The sequence below is a fragment of the Anabrus simplex genome, chromosome 1, assembly GCF_040414725.1.
Source record: "Anabrus simplex isolate iqAnaSimp1 chromosome 1, ASM4041472v1, whole genome shotgun sequence".
NCBI classification, from domain to species: domain Eukaryota; kingdom Metazoa; phylum Arthropoda; class Insecta; order Orthoptera; family Tettigoniidae; genus Anabrus; species Anabrus simplex.
This window is the reverse complement of record NC_090265.1, coordinates 143512508-143525682: the sequence shown is the minus strand read 5'-3', so window position 1 is coordinate 143525682 and position 13175 is coordinate 143512508. Positions and strand designations below refer to the sequence as shown.

The 13175-nt window shown below is 38.3% G+C and overlaps 1 protein-coding gene across 3 annotated transcripts in view; it reads left to right on the top strand.

Annotated features, from left to right (window-relative positions):
• LOC136885079 (uncharacterized) overlaps positions 1-13175 on the top strand; it is a 1401330-nt gene that overhangs the window by 529804 nt on the left and 858351 nt on the right. For all 3 annotated transcript variants that reach the window (XM_067157511.2, XM_067157504.2, XM_067157532.2), the window contains exon 2: positions 4367-4415. The gene's annotated coding sequence lies outside the window, so the exon portion shown is untranslated. The remainder of the gene's footprint in view (positions 1-4366; positions 4416-13175) is intronic.

Sequence of the window (13175 nt, the reverse complement as noted above, 5' to 3'; positions counted from 1 at the left end):
AGCTCACGCGAGAGACTATCGTAGCTTGGTAAATAAATACATTTAAGCGCATTTCAACCAACTAAAAACACTACTGAACTACGGATCAAATGAAACAGTGTCTCTTACTATCCTTGGTTGAACAAAAACTAAAAATCTTACTGAGGTAAAGATATGCACACTCAGATAATGTTAATGGTTAATGTACAATTAAGCCTATATTTACAATAACATTCATGTAAGAAATATCTTGTTGAATCCAGGATCAAAGGTAGGCCTATAGTAAGCTATTTATTATCTGGTTTCAGCTTCATATTTAATACTTAAATTATGCTCCCTTCCTGAAAGTTATCTTGGAACCACCCTATTAAATTAGAAATTAAATGAAACATAGTGTCTAAAATCTAAAAACCTTTCTGCAGTAAAGATATGCACACTCAGATAAATCAAATGTTGCTAATGAAAGTGGTTAATGTACAATTAAGCCTATATTTACAATAACATTCGTGTAAGGAATATCTTATTGAATTCAGCGTGAAAGGTAGGCCTATTATAAGCTATTTACAAGTAGTACCTTTGTTCCACCCCATACCTCGCTTCAGCATCATATCTAATACTTAAATTTTGCTACCTTCCTGGAGGTTATTTTGGAACCACCCTATTCAATTAGAAATAAAATGAAATAGAGTGTATCTTACTAGCCTTGGTTGACAAAATCTGAAAAGCTTACTGCAGTAAAGATATGCACACTTAGGTAAGTCAAATGTTGCTAATGGAACTGGTTAATGTACAAGTAACTACTATCCGCACACTTTATCTTGGTGCATTTACATCCTAGTGCTGAATCGGTCGACCTCGGCAATCTTGGAGATTCATACTGGCAACCTTTGAAACACAAACTATTAATCGCTTAAGCATCGTTGTGCGACATCTGGCGTAAACTTTACGTACTGGTACTGTTGTTGTTTACACATCAAAGTCAAAGTATAGAATTTATGCTAGGAACAAGATTCGCATCGAGAGATATGTTTTATAATGTTATATAATGTGTATGTGACATAGTTGTTGGGCTTAAGATGATAACGGTTTAGAAATTTCATATCGATCGATCATATTCTCGATTCAATTCAGATTTTATTTTCATTCAGTTGGCAGCACCAGGCAGCACTATCGATACCGGGACAGCTCCCTCCTTACTCCTCACCCCGTACACAAATGCATCAAGATAAAGTGTGCGGACAGTACAAGTAATGTACATGTAATTAAATAGGATATGAATGTATTACCTCTAAATCCTCAGAACTGGAGTTGTAATTTATCCAACACGTGTACTGCAGCCCAACATTACTGAATGAAGTGAAGAATGCTGAGGTTATATACACATTTTTGTAAATAAATACTTTCTTACACTTCCGCACACAACACTCTGAATGTAAGAAACTGTTGCACAACACCAACATATTCACATAAACACAAACTCTCCATTATTTCCTTCCATAATGCAAAATAAACTAGCAATAACACCGCAAGAACACATGTAATAACCGGCTTCGCTCTGCCATTCCTGGGACTGGCCTTGTCTCGTGACTTTACCGGGCCTCGTCGGCCTCGCTCCACGTCGCATATGGTCTGCATGTTGCAGCTAGCTGTTGAGTTGGCGCGCAGCGCGTAATTCAAGTTCGAAGTGCGAAGACTTTATCTTTAAACCAGCATTCCTGGTACATTATATCAAAGGAAACAATTCTCGCATGAACACTCCGCTGCGTTTCTGCAGCGAGAAGAAGGGTTATCCACAGTCAGTAAAAGAAAAAAAATCGCGTAAGACTTGTTCCTAAGGAAGTCACCTTAAATTTCACCCCACAAATCGGCTATCTATAGAGTTGTTGGAGCGCGGCTGTGAGCTTGCATCCGGGAGATAGTGGGTTCCAATCCTACGGTCGGCAGCCCTGAAGATGGTTTTCCGTGGTTTCCCATTTTCACTCCAGACTGTACCTTAATTAACGCCACGATCGCTTCCTTGGAACTCCTAGGCCTTTCCTATCCCATCGTCGCCATAAGACCTATCTGTGTCGGTGCGACGTAAAGCCACTAGCAAAAAAGAAAGAGTTCTTATTTTTCCACTGTTGGGATTTATTCTGTTACCAACCATACGGTGATGACTAGAGCCGCGATTTTTTAACATACAACCTACAGTAAAAACCAAATGAAGAAAAATCAACTAAACTATTTGTTATTGGGAAATCTTACATTATTATAGTTTTTACAGTATATTATGACAGTTGTCCTGCCTAGTACTGATTGGATTTCCTTCGACTGTAAAAATTGTGGGGATTCCCAAGCTTCACTCTAAACTAAACTGCGTTATATTTCACAACAAGCACAGTTAAACAGACATACTTGTTGTTTTTGTTTTATACCCAGTGGATTCCAGAGATTGAATGAATTATTGGTAATTAGGTTATGAAAGGAAGGGATTATTATTATTATTATTATTATTATTATTATTATTATTATTATTATTATTATTATTATTATTATTATTATTATTACGAGTAAAATGTGCATTTTGCACTATATTCTACATGAGAATACAAAATGGATCACATTGTCCGTGAAGGTATGATTTACGAAGTGTGTCATTATTGCACATACATTTTTTTAAAGAACGTTCATTTCGCGTACAAATCTGCATTCTAGTTATGACACACTGGTTGCCGCAGGAACTTACATTATAGTTGCCTTTTAACTGTTCAGCTTCCTGAAAGTGAAAGAGACCATGTACCAGAAAAGAAGGGTTATCCATAATCGGTAAAAAAATATCGAACCACAAGGACATGAATTGAGACAGTGTTGTAGTTTGTCTCCCTTTCTTTTTAATATCCATATAGAACAGGTGGTAAAGGCAGTTCGGAAACGTAATCACAGTTCAAGTCCGCCCCTGTGGTGTAGTGGTCAGTGTGATTAGCTGCCACCCCCGGAGGCTCGGTTTCGATTCCCGGCTCTGCCACGAAATTTGAAAAGTTGTACGAGGGCTGGAACGGGGTCCACTCAGCCTCGGGAGGTCAGCTGAGTATAGGTGGGTTCGATTCCCACCTCAGCCATCCTGGAAGTGGTTTTCCGTGGTTTTCCACTTCTCCTCCAGGCAAATGCCGGGATAGTACCTAACTTAAGGCCACGGCCACTTCCTTCCTTCCTTCCTTCCTTCCTTCCTTCCTTCCTTCCTTGTCTATCCCTTCCAGCCTTCCCATCCCCCACCAAAGCCCCTGTTCAGCATAGCAGGTGAGGCCGCCTGGGCGAGGTACTGGTCATTCTCCCCAGTTGTATCCCTCGACACAATGTCACACGCTCCAGGACACTGCCCTTGAAGCGGTAGAGGTGGGATCCCTCGCTGAGTCCGAGGGAAAAAACAACCCTGGAGGGTAAGGGTAAGGTAAGGGTTATTCTGCCCAGAGGCAGGTCCGAACCTCCGCAGAGGTGTTCCTGAGCCGGAGTTTACGTGCGGTAGGGTGGCCAGTTCCTTTCCGCTCCTCCATTCCCTTACCCCCCACCAACAGCGCGTGGCAACCCATCCAACTCCTGACCACGTCCAATGTTGCTTAACTTCGGAGATCTCACGGGATCCGGTGTTTCAACACGGCTACGGCCGTTGGCATGGAGGGTAAGGAGATTAAGAAAGAAGAAAGAATCACAGTTCAAGGAGAGCAAATATTTAAAGACCTGAAGAAACTGATAGAGAATATGGACGCTACAAGATGAAAATAAATAAAAAGTAAATAAATACATCCGAAACAAAAAAGAATTAGAATTCACTCTAATGAAGTCCGGTGATACAGGAAATAACATTATTGTGGAGTAATAGAATGATGGCAGCAGTAAGGACATAAAACTTAGACCAGCCTACACATGAAATGCCTTAATTCATAAAATAATTTTACTCGCCTTAAACACAGATAAGCTTAATAGAATTGTTTATAAAGACGTTTTTTATGGATCATGGCACTGTATGGAACTGAATCTGACTTGGTAAGGAGAATTGAAGTCTCTTAAATGTGATATTACAGAATTATACTGCAGGGTATTAAGACGTCGCGTCGGCGTCTCGATGCACTGATGTCGGTTAAAGGAACATTAAACCCGTAAGATAGCCCCTGCATGAATATTAAGTAGGTTAATTGTTTGCTTCTATAAATGTATTCAGCTTTCGTTCATTAATATTTCTCGAACCGTAGTTGTGAACTATGATGCACTTGCTGTTTACTTAAAATTGTTTGTAATAAACCCTCTTTCCTTCCCTACTTGTGCTGAAACTGCGAATTATTGTTACTTACATCCTCCACCACACACTCTCCTGTTAATATGCATAAACCTTTTTTCTTTACTGTTTCAGAGTCGCCATTTTGAGGACCAGTCACAGGCCACCTCCATCGCCATGTGACGTAAGTGTTTCCCTTTATTTTAATTTTATTTTAATTATCTTCATGTTATACGTCGTCCTTCTGATATGTACAGTTCAATAGGTTAAGTAGTTTAAAGTAACATTTGCTTTGAAGAAGTAGATTTTCAGTTCAAACTCCTGATGTGACGGCAACCTCTCTGCTATGTTTCTGCAGCGGGATGATCTATTCTAAAGGATCCTTAAATAACGCAATGGTTAGAAAGCGAAGAAAAGCCAGTTTTGGAAATCCTATAGCTAAATTTATTATTAAACCCAGTTGACTTAAAGTTGTCAAAGTAATAGTCTTTTTGAAATCACATTCAAAATTAGCTCCTAATCCAGCTCTAAACATAGTTCAAAACCAGCCATTAGTAACAAAAATCTAGAAAACCATATATCAACAAATGCTCTATTAAAGCGATCAACAAATAAACGCCCTTAGAACTGGAATGAAGAAAACTTCAACAGTGCAGCTTCGTTAGTGTGCATTACCATTTTATTTAGAAAATAATTATGTTCAAATTACCCTACCTCTTGTTCCGCACTGTGAATTACTTTCCACTGATTTATAAATATTGAAACTGAATTAAAATCAAACACATATTAAAATATTCATGAAATAAAATAATCAATCGTCGGATTATGTACTCACACATAGTACTCACCTGATGACGTACACATACATTTGTTGATGGGTGCCAGCTACAAATAGATATAAATATAATAGAATGACAGTCTTGAGTATCTCTAGGATGTAGGGTAATAAGCTTACTTTGACTGCATAGCATATAGGTTCTGGGAAAAGGAGATTGGCGTTCGGTTTCCTCATTAACTTTTGAAGTTATCTGAACTGCTATAGAAATGAAACAATCAATTATATTTGATAACAAAAATATATATTCTTTAAAAATTGACTTTAACGAGTGAGATTTACTGAGTTAATTCAAAAGATAATATGAATCTCTGACATTATAACTGAAGGTAACTGTAGGCATTAAATTTGAAATCTTCTTGACCGGACATTTAAAAGTTGTACAAGAAATTTATCCCTCACTGTTCACTTGATTGTACCTCGAACACTTTTGAGTGTTATTACGATGTATTCCTTCGAGTTGATATCTGCTGTAGGTATCTCAAACCTAATTTGGTGATGTATTCTTCTCGTTTCACAAACGAGATATAGCATGGCTTGAAAATTATATTCACACTTCACATTCAATTTTACAAATAACTCGCTGATAACTGTTAGTCTGCATTACGACGACTCGGTATTCGGCTGTCACCTAACTGACACAAGAACTCGACCGAACATATGCACGAAACACACTCCAAACATATAATCCATTTGGTCACTGACGATTACGTATCCATATCACTGTTCCCCATTAGTCTCCTTCCAATTGACTCCAATTGACTTCATGGCAAGTCTCTCCATTCATCTGCTTTCAACCAACTGCTTCTAATCAACTGAGCTATCCAACTGCTTCTCCAACTGACCATCTGTGGCCTCACCATCCAAATGACCGCCGCTATAATACACATCCCATATATATAGCCATTAGTTGATACATGGTATAACACCCACGTCAGAGCTCAAAATAGATATGATGTAGCTCCCACCCAGCTACAAATGTTACGTATTATGTTGAAATAGCCTGAGGCACCGTAGGAACTCCCTAAATATGATCTCATCGCTAAATGCATACAATGACAGAGCGATGACTCGACAGTTACTGAAACAGTATTGCGCCATGTGTTGCAATGTCAAAAGGTTTCACAAAACATATCCATATCTGATATTAGGCAGTCAGTCTCACTTTACATTATTTTGATGCTAATATACACAGACATATATATATATATATATATATATATATACAATAAATTAACTACAATAAAGTAAACAATAATTAAATAATACATAGCGAAATCAAATTATAGAATTTAATCAAACAATAGTGATTGTTAAAATAATAGTAATAATACAGACACAACAATAATAACACATATACAATAATAATAATACAAATAATAATACAGATGAATGCTTGTCAGGCGATTTGAACCGTTACAGCACAAAGTAACACACTCCTCATAAGCACTTTCTTGCACCCTCGATAGCATGAACGGTGTGACACTTTTACTTGCTGCCCTAATCCTTCCCATGAGTTAATTCCCGTCATCGGGTAACGTTGCTTAAATTATATCACGCACGGAACCCTAAAAATCTACTTCTCCGAAGCACCAGTTTCCTCAAGTCGCCCAACTTAATGAGCATCTGAAGCACGCTCTTCATGTTTGCATTCATGTTTCTGCTACAGTACTTATAATTGATGTATGTGAAACCATTTCTGATAAAGATTTGATTTCCTTCTCCGGATCGCGAGGTGAGGCCTATAGTGCAAATATTTAAAATAAACAGAAGATGGGTGCATTTTGGTAATAATGAGTCCATTAAAGTGTTTACATGAGTTATTAGGCTGTAAAATTTCACCCCTGTACTGAAAGGTATAAATAAAAAAATGGGGAGTGCTAAGATGTGCATACTCTTCCCAAAATCAACCTATGGTATGCTGTACTGAATTCATTCGAGTCCCACGTTGCGGTGACACTTTGTGACTACTCTCATTAATTTTAAAATATGAAACTGAATTAAAATGAAATAATATTAAAATAATCAATCGTCGGACTATGTATTCACACTTAGTACTTACCTGATTACTTACACATACAATTGTCGATAGGCGCCAGCTACAAATCAATGTAACGACAATAGATTGAGAGTCTTGAATATCTCTAGGGTGTGAGGTGATAATCTTACTTTGACAGCATAACATATAGGTTCTAGGAAAAGGAAATTGGCGTTCGGTTTCCACGTTAAAATTTGGGGTTATCTGATCTCCTATTGAAAACAATAAATGGTATTTGATTTTAAACAAAATATATTCTTTAAATGCTGATTTTAATGAGTGAGATTTACTGCGATAATTCAAACGGTAATAGGCATAAAGTTTGAAATCCTCTTGATCGGATATTTAAAAGTTGTACAAGAAATGTATCCCTCACTGGTTCACGTAACAGTACCTTCAACACTTTGACTGTTATTACGAAGTATTCCTTTGAGTTGGTATCAGCTATAGGTATCTCAAGCCTAATTTGGTGATGTATCCTTTTAGTTTCACAAACGTGATATAGAATGGCTTGAAATTATATTCACACTTCACAATCAACTTTACAAGTAATTCACTGATAACTGATAGTCTGCATTGCGATGACTGAATATTCGGCTGTCACCGAACTGACACAAAAATTCGACCGAGCAGATACACGAAACACACCCCGAACATAATAATCCATTTGGTCACTGACGATTACGTATCCATGCGACTGTTACTTCTTTATCTCCCTGACTCACTGACCAACTGTGGTTACCTCTCCTTCCAACTGATTAGCTGATATGGATACAGCCCTGTATATAGAAACAAGTTGTCACATGGTATACCACCCACGGCAGAGCTAGAAAGAGCTATGATGTCACTCCCGCCCAGCTACAATTGTTACAAATTGTGTTGAAATAGCCTCAGGCAAATTTGGAACTCCCTAAATATGATCTCATCGCTAAATGCATACAATGACAGAGCGATGACTCGACAGTTACTGTAACAATATTACACCATATGTTGCAACGTTAAAAAGTTTCACAAAACATATCCATATCGGATATTAGGCAGCAACTCTCATTCTACATGGTTTTAATGCTAATACACACACAAATATATATAATATATATAGGCCTTTATACACACAATAAATTAACTACAATGAAGCAAGCGATAATTAATACATAGCGAAATCAGATTATAGTATTGAATCACACAATAATAGTAATAATAATAATAATAATAATAATACAGATGAATGCTTGTATCGGAATTTGAACCGTTACAGTACTAGTATGTAAAGTGTACGCCAGATGTCTCACGGCGATGCATAATCGATTGATAGTTTGTGTGTCAAAGGTTGCCAATACGAAATCGAAGATAATCCAGGTCTACCGACTCGGCACTAGGGAGCCGAAGTATCACTAAAAAATTCGCATACTATGCACTTTTCTTAGGAACAATTGAACTTATAGTTATGATCGCTGTCGGTGACCACAAGGTTTATATCTACATGGTTATCGTCGCCATAAGACCTATGTGTCGGTGCGACGTAAAGCCCCTAGCAAAAAAAAATATCTACATGGGAGGTGAATTGTATTTTGATAATAATAATTAAAATTAAGTCTGATAAAATATTAAATAAGAAGATGCAATACCATGTGCTCATTCTTTTTTGAGGGACTGTATATTATGATCATTAAAATTTCCGTTATTAGACTTGTGTAACTGTACACAAGTTCTCCCCTGCTAATCTCTTTCCATAATAATATGAAAATTACCTATTATTAAAAATTATTATAGCGAAAAACATTTATGCAATAACAATGATTATCACAGTTTCTCCGTACTACCATTACGTTAAAATCTATTTAAATATGAATGATTTCTTTTTCACACGCTAGTCGTCCTGAGTGGCTCAAACGGTTGAGGCCCTGGCCTTCTTACCCCAACTTGGCAGGTTCGATCCTGGCTCAGTCCAGTGGTATTTGAAGATACTCAAATGCGTCAACCTCGTGTCTATATATTTACTTGCACGTAAAAGACCTCTGGGACAAAATTCTGGCACCTGGGCATCTCCTAAAACCGTCAAACTATTTAATATGACAAAACAATATTATTATTATTATTATTATTATTATTATTATTATTATTATTATTATCATCATCACTAGGGCCCGGATTTATATGCACTAAAAAACCTGAAAATATGCATGCAAATATGCACTAAAAAGTTACAATATATGCACGGAAAATAAGGAAATATGCTCTTAAAAACATGCAATTTTATTCACTTACCTATTTACAGGTATCATTTATTGCAAAAAGAAGCATCACAATAGGTAACTAGTAGTCTTTCAATGTTTTCTGGAGACAAACTATGTCTGTTGTCCGTCAAAATGAGTTTATAGGCTGAAAATGATCGTTCTACATCAACTGACGTAATTGGACAGTACTTATACATGGGCACCAACGTTTCGGAGCATACATCTGGCAAGGATACCCTAGTTCCACTCAAGTATTGACTAATTAATTTAATCTTCTTCAGTCCTGGGTTCGAATTCAACACCTTTTCTAACTTGCATTTAATCTTCTCTCCAATTTCGCCTGGAGCGTAATTCAACGAAGATGCAGCTTTTTCAACGAGATCAAGTGATTCATGGAGGGGAGTACCAAAAGATTCTAAGCTCTCAATGGCTTTTGGAAGTTCAGAAAAATGTGCATGAATGAAATTCACATCTTGATAAACAGTAGCGGTTTCAAACACACCTTTTGCATCACGGACACACGCAATATGTTCATCTTCAAGTTTTGTAACCACTTCTTTCACTTCATTAAAATGTTCCTGATAAAATGATACTGCAGATAACCATGTCCCCCACCTAGTCAGGACAGGTTCAGGTGGCAAAGGAACTTCAGGTAGACAATCTTTGTAGAGCTGGACACGAGCTGGTGCTTTCAGAAACAGTTTCTTCCCACATCCAATTAAATTGTTAACAGCTGGAAACTGTGCGCGTATTTCTTCTGCAATGCGGTGTAATCCGTGCGCTAAACAGGTTACGTGTATGAGTTTTGGATAAAATACTTGGAGGGCCTTTGCTGCTTTCAACATATACGAAGCTGCATCTGTGAGTAGTACAAGCACTTTACAACAATTAGTTTCAATTTCAGATGGCCACAATAGTCGCAGAGAATCATTTACAAATCTTGCTATTGTGCTATGGTTGGTTTTCTCTAGTACTTTACAAGCAAGAAGATGTGGCTTACCGGGTTCGTCTGGATGTAATTTACCAACCACGAAATTTGCTATGTAACGGCCACACGAATCCGTTGTCTCATCCACCGATATCCAGACACAGTTCCTTCCGATATCAGAACGAATCAATTCCAGGGTAGATTCATATAGCGGAGGTAGGTAATTTTTCCTAAGAGTTGATTCATCTGGTATTTTTTGATTTACGCAATATTTCTCGAGAAATGATCGCAGAACTGGATTGTTTAATTTATTCCATGGAATGTTGCTGCATACGAAAGCCCGACAAAGATCATTTGAAAATGTATTAAGACTACAGGACTTGGGATTTACCTGTGTAAGAAGTAGTTGTTGTGGTGTGCTGCTCTTCCCCTCCTTTGCTTTAATATGTGCAGTTGTTTTTGAATGCTGTTCAAGCTGAAATTTCTTTTCACATTTCACTTCCTTTGAGCAAACTTGACAGTACACGATGACACCATCTGTTGAATAGTCCCTATTACCCGACACCCACTGATTTAGTAAATCTCTTCTGCTGCTCTTTTCCTTAGGCATTTTTTAAAAACTAACACTTTTAGAAATGAGATGCAGGGCACTAAAATGGAACGTAACTAGTGAACTGAAGATACTTCTCTCCTGACCAAGTGCCCAGCCCCCTGAGATTATTATCTGCTGTGGTAGAGAAAGGAATTCAGGGAAGTCCAGCCTGCCTACCCACACCTAAGCTATCTGTTGCCATTTTCAGTTGTGAAAGTAAAGTGCCGTTACACAGACAGTCGAAAATACCAACTAGCCAGGGATGCACATAAAATAGGCAACTAGCTAGGGATGTACAAAACAGATTTATTTAGTAGTTCTTGTAATTATCCTTAAATTCAGACATTATATACCGGAATATGCTGTTACGTCTAGAATATGCACTAACCCTCAAAATATGTCAAAATATGCAATTGCATATGCGCATATGCATTTTTAAAAAATCCGGGCCCTAATCATCACACACAATATAAACTGAACGTAAGAACGTTCATTTATAAGTACCCCAAGGTCATAGGGAGAAAACAACTTGAAACTATCTCACTCCTTATTTCCCTAGAATTCCTCTTCAGTGCCGCCTTGGTCATACATGACAGCTGATGGGGGCGTTGAGAATAGAATCAGCCTTCGGGCGGAATACCGTACACAATGTTATAGTGTTGTGTTCACACTGTAGGGACAGCAGTACATACTTATACGCACAAAACTTGGCCGTCGCAGAAGATCAGTTTATTTCGAACTCCACTTATTTGAGATTGTATTAACATCTGTGCAGGTAATAATAATTTCATGTAGCAATTTCTAGCCGGGTGCAGCCCTTGTAAGGCAGATCCTCCGATCAGAGTGGGCGGCATCTGCTATGTGTAGGTAACTGCGTGTTATTGTGGTGAAGGATAGTGTTATGTGTGGTGTGTGGGTTGCAGGGTTGTTGGGGACAGCACAAATACCCAGCCCCCGAGCGATTGGAATTAACCAATGAAGGTTAAAATCCCAGACTCGGCCGGGAATCGAACCCGGGACCTTCTGAACCAAGGCCAGTACGCTGACCACTCATTCAACGAGTCGGGCATCTGTGCAGGTGATAGGATTCAAAGTATCACATATTCTTCCACTGGCTATACACAGTTTACAAATATCATCGCGTTTCTAAAATGTATAAAACTAATATTTGTCAGCCACGTTTGGTGCAGCTAAGTGTGCATCACACTGGCAGAGGGCTGAAAACGTCACTAGCAGTCGTTTTCCATAACTGCCATGCTTGCGTAACCCTCTCGTAGTGGCCTGTGCACTTGAAAGGCCTGGTCTTCACAGAGGTTTTATTTAAATCTGGCAGGACAGGTATAGTCATGTCACTTTCACTAATGCCGTGAGAGTACTGTAGTTTGATCTGATCCCTGATTGATATTATAATATGCACATCGTTAGCATATTTAGTGTTCGTGTCGTTGCCACGATGAGAGAGGTATTCTCTCTGGTGCTCAGCTAGCCAGCAGTGCTGCTCAGCGCACCTGCCTAACAAAATAACCGCAAGTGCTGCAAGGGCGGTAGCAGTACAATGCTGTCAGACGCTGAATAGACCTTTGTGTCTAGTTGTCTTTTGACACTGGCACCTGGGGCATGGTGGAATGGTGTGTATGTGTGTGTGTGTGTGTGTGTGTGTGTGTGTGTGTGTGTGTGTGTGGCTTTGTGTTGCCCTTGCTTTCCCAACTAAGGCACTATTAAGATTGTACGGGTTCACTCAAGTCGGCGAACACATTCGATATGATTTCACACTCTGTTCATTCTCTGCTATATATGAAGGTCTTTCAGATGTTCACCTCTCCTGTCCTCAAAGAACAGAGGTGTATAATCCGGCATTCAGTTCATAAATTTTGTTTAAAATAGAAACTGTATTAATCCTTTCAGTATTGTGAGGATTTTTGTCCAACTTCGTGACTAAATGATCAGCGTAGCGGACTTCAGTTAGGTGCAACTCGGGATTGACAACCCCCATGTCGAAGATTTTGTCCTCGTCTGGTAAATTGTTCTAGCTTGATGACGGAGTGCTTGTGTTCGTCTTAATAAATACAGGGAGCATAATTTAAGACTTAATAGTGGGGTACCGAGGCATAGCAGTGCAGAGAAGGTGTGACAGTGAGCGCAGTGCCCCCAATGGTGAGCGGACGTAATCGTCGCAAAGAAGCGGAGTGATTACGCTTATAGAAGCTAAACAAAAATGAACTTACCAGCTATATATAGGATCAGGATAAATAAATAAATAAATAAATAAATAAATAAATAAATAAATAAATAAATAAATAAATAAATAAATAAA